Here is a 4,837-nt window from a genome sequence, read left to right as displayed (position 1 = left end):
ATTTTTTTGTTTTGGATGGAGTGCAGAAGGGTTGGAACCTCCATCAGGTTTTTATTGCTATGGAGATTCACCTTGGAAAGGAAGCGATAAGAAAGCCGACATTGTACAGCTGACGTCTGTTTTGAAGACAACTGTCCAAAAAGGAGATTCTTCTCCCCTTACAGAGATTTCCTGCGACTGCCTGTTGTGTGTCTACGACAGGAAGTGAAGGGAAATATCCCCCAAAAAAGACCCTGGCAGCTATTCTAAATCCCTCCCTACTCTACTCAATCCTTCGCCATGGCTTTAGATACATTGTAACAGCAGATTATTAATAAAGAAGCAACGTCTCTGAGAAGTAGGGGCACAGGGTACATCAGAGGACCTTAAGGAAAGAGCTAGGGCTGCAACAACTAATCGACATAATCGATTATAATCGATTATTGAAAAAGTTGTTCAAAGGAGACCCAATAAGTAGCACTGGAGTCCCGTGTTCAATGGCCAGCAGGGACACTGCGTGCTTTGAATTGGTATGTTCACCCCGTGTATATGTGTTGGTTCCTTCGAGAGCAGGGGTGGATATGGACTGGTTGGGTCCTCTGTAATGCAGAGAACACATACCCCGAGGGCTCATTCACATCACGTGGTATTGTGTGCGCATGTGCTGGAATGTGGTGTTAGAATGTATTGCAGAGCTTGCTTTTTTACTGTTATTTAAACTTTTATGTAAATTCTATGAACTCCAGAACTTTGCGGCTCGTGACCCCCAAACACACGACGCCCATCAAACACACGACGCCCATCAAACACACGACGCCCATCAAACACAAGACGCCCATCAAAGAAAGTATTCTGTCCACAGTTTTCTCCGGAGATACTTTGGTGTGCACTGTGCACAGCACTGGAAGTTCCTGTGAAGATCAACTCATCTCAATGCACTAGGTGTGAATCGGAGATCAGAGGACGTAAAATGATCCGCCATTTGTGTTCAGTGTAATGAAGTGTTTCAGATTACAAACTAAACTGACCTCGTTCACATACTCGCCGCACCCACACAAGGCCCAAATCCCATACACAGCGTGCCATATCCACCCACCCGGGCCACGCCAGATCCCCAAATCCCATACACAGCGTGCCACATCCACCCACCCGGGCCACGCCAGATCCCCAAATCCCATACACAGCGTGCCACATCCACCCACCCGGGCCACGCCAGATCCCCAAATCCCATTCAACCCAGGGCCACGCCATATCCACCGCCTCCCCCACCCGGGCGTCGCCATATCCACCCCCTCAACCCAGAGACACGCCATATCCCCACTCAACCCAGGGACACGCCATATCCCCACTCAACCCAGGGACACGCCATATCCCCACTCAACCCAGGGACACGCCATATCCTGCCCCCCGGCTGCACCACCCACTCACGGGCCCCACCACGATCACATCTGGACCATGTTGTGCCTTTTTGTGATCCCCGTACATACAAAGCATATGTTTCCACAAACACAACATTTCAGTGACACGGAGAGAAATACTTAATAACGTGCCAAGTGCAGAAACTTTCTGCTGCCAAATAAAAGTCAGGCCGAGCCGTGATGAGTTCATCTCCCAGCCAGGCACCATGAAAGTTTATTTTGCCATTTTCAGATATGCAAAAACTCAAGCGCACTTCCTGCACCCGGAAGAACCAGATCTCGTCTAGTACCACCATGTCCGCCAACGTTCAGCTTTACAGCACACAGACAGTAAAGTGGACCTGTCATCAGATATATCCTTTCATGTGACGTCTATGCACGCTACATGATGTGTCGGTGTGACACTTCCTTGTTACCTCTCACAGAGATCACAGTACTCCCCCTGACTTTGCCTTTATCTGCATTTCTCTCCAGAAGGACGGCACCATCTTTGATTAGGCATCACCATCTACTTCCTGGACTGAGATACCGGCTCAGAGATGACAGTCGTGTAAAATCTTGTGCTTGTGAAGTTCTTTCCTGTGCTCACAAATATCAGACACAGATCAGCCCCTCCCGCAGTTTTGTGTGTATGCATGCGAGATTGTAAGCAAGTACTGATATGAATGTACAGTATGTAAATCGCCACATACATTTCTGGCTGTATATACTGTAAACGCAGAAGGGGTGACACCCCGCTGTGCCGCCATCGCGCATGATGTCGCCGCGCTTGCACGCTCATCTTATTGACGCCTGCCAGCGGCCATCTTGGTGATGGACGCCGGCAGAGAGGAGGGGACGTTCACCCGGCGGGATGAGGTATGCCGCCGGGTCCCCTCCTCTCTCCTGACACTGTCGGGCTCTCAGTCCTTGACAGAGTGCCCGACTTTTTATAGGGGGGTGACACCAAAATGACTGTCAAGTCATTTTGGTGTTATCCCTCCACTGGTGGCACCCGGGTGACGCCACTGGGGGTTGGGGGTGACTGATGAAATGCTTCCCCCTGCCTGCAGCAGACTGATGACATCATATCATACTAGGCAAAGTCACTGACTGGAACTCAATGACGGCTTTTGCATGATGGAGCCTTTCTGATAATGCTGTTGCTGTATATTGTGACATGTCAGGGATATAATGGTGCAGACTTGTAAAGTTACTGACAGGTTATTATACCAAAAAAACTTGTATAGTGTATACTTGTATAGCTGAGGAACTGTACCCGGGCCTGGCACATGCTGTCTTATGCCCATAAGCAACCTCCCTGTCTATGTCTGCATCACAACTGTTCACATGTCAGCGCCGGGGGGATGCTACGAGAAGGAGAGTCAGCGTCTGTGAGAGGCTACAAAACGTCATCAGAATTTCACAACTTCCACTAAATTCACTTTTATGGAAATAAAAAACCTAAAATTCAGCAAACTGCGATTTATATTCCTATAAAAGGACATATACCGGAAATTGTTTCTTCACCAACATTTGGACATGAAATATGAAGAATATAAAATGAAGATTTTCTACACAAGTTAAAAAATGTAACAACAAAACTATAAAACAAATACAGGGAGACAACGTACGAGGCAAAATCTGCTGAGCTATCAGAACACACCGGCCCTGGCAGGTCCACAGCAGAACCCAGGAGGCAAATAACTGGCCTGCAGAGCTGACAATCCAGCATGGCGGCCGCAGTGTCAACGGAAGCATTGAGTGTTCATTCACACCGAGTTAACTTGCACCCCAAGCAAATAAGAAAGACAAAACCGGCTTACATGAGAGGCTACAAGTGTCATCGGAATTTCAGAACTTCAACCAATTCGCTTTTATTGAGAAAGAAACCTAAACCAGCGGACTGCCATCTATATGTCTATAAAGACAAATACAGATATAGAGAAGATTTCATCATCAACATCTCAACAAGATCCCTACAAGAAATATAAACAACTCAAACAGGTAGATTTTATTATGTAAACAAGTTACAAATGTAATAAACAAAACTATAAAAACAACACAATACACAGGGAGACAATCTGCAAGACGGATGCTGCTGAGCTATGGGATCACGCCGGCCCTGGCAGGCCCACGGTATGACAGGAGGCTAAATAACTGGGCTGCAGAACTAACAATCCAGCATGGCGGCTGCAGTCTGAAGCAGAAGTATCAAGTGTTCTTGTGTGTTTATCCCGAGAGGTCAAATGCATTACAGGCAAAAAAAAAAGGGACCAAATCAACTTCTGTGAATGGCTATAAAAGTATAAAAATTTAGAATATAAAAGAGGAATTTGTTTTCTTAACAAATTAGACACAAAATCAAACAGCACAAAAGACATAAAAAAGTCATACAACAGCACAAGACACAAAAGTCATACAACAGCACAAGACACAAAATCATACACACAGCACAATACAGAAAGACAATCTTCAAGCCGAATGATGCTTAGCCATCAGATCACACAGGCCCTGGCAGGTCCACAGCAGAACCCAGAAGGCAAATAACTGGGCTGCAGAGCTGACAATCCAGCATGGCGGCTGCAGTCTGAAGCAGAAGTATCAAGTGTTCTTGTGTGTGTGTTTATCCACAGAGGTAAAATGCATTACAGGCAAAAAAAAAAAAAATCAACTTCTGTGAATGGCTACATCAGTATACAAAACGTAGAATAGAAGAATACAAGAGGAAGTTATTTTCTGAACAAGTTAGACACAAAAAATCATACAAACAGCACAAGACACAAAATCATACAAACGACACAAAATCATACAAACAGCACAAAATCATAAAACAGCATAATACAGTAAGACAATCTTCAAGCCGAATGCTGCTGAGCTATCAGATCACACAGGCCCTGGCAGGTCCAAAACAGAACCCAGGAGGCAAATAAATGGGCTGCAGAGCTAACAATCCAGCATGGCGGCTGCAGTGTCAAACAGGTGTTCATGTGTGTTTATTCACAAGATAAAAACTACACCCCAGGAAAAAAAAAAAAAAAAAGAAAAGAAGAAGATCAAATCAGCTTCTCTGAAAGGTTTCATAACGAGGAAAAGGAAGATTTATTCTGTTAACAGGTTATAAACGTAACAAACAAAACAGCACAATGCATGGAGACAATCTGCAAGCTCTTGGATCACGCCGGCCCTGGCAGGTCCGCAGCAAGATAGGAGGCTGAATAACTGGGCTGCAGAGCTGACAATCCAGCATGGCGGTTGCAGTGTCAGAAGATATTGTCGCGTCTTTATTCACACCGGGATAAACTGCACCCCAGGCACACAAAAAACCAGACCATTTCCTAGCAGTGACTGTGAGCTTTATTCAAGTTACACCCCTATAAAAACTTCAAGAGTCAACTGTGCCTGGCTGAGAGGATGTCACAGAAATTTGCTTACAAGAGAGTTATCACCTTCTGGTTATA

At 45.6% G+C, this 4,837-nt stretch overlaps 1 protein-coding gene across 1 annotated transcript in view; it reads right to left on the bottom strand.

Annotated features, from left to right (window-relative positions):
- Positions 1–4,837, bottom strand: part of CCDC88C (coiled-coil domain containing 88C) — a 99,470-nt gene that overhangs the window by 94,376 nt on the left and 257 nt on the right. The window lies entirely within an intron of this gene.

Source organism: Nanorana parkeri, unplaced genomic scaffold, assembly GCF_000935625.1.
Source record: "Nanorana parkeri isolate BGI_ZX_2015 unplaced genomic scaffold, ASM93562v1 scaffold344, whole genome shotgun sequence".
Classification (NCBI taxonomy): domain Eukaryota; kingdom Metazoa; phylum Chordata; class Amphibia; order Anura; family Dicroglossidae; genus Nanorana; species Nanorana parkeri.
This window is presented reverse-complemented; position numbering and strand designations above follow the sequence as displayed.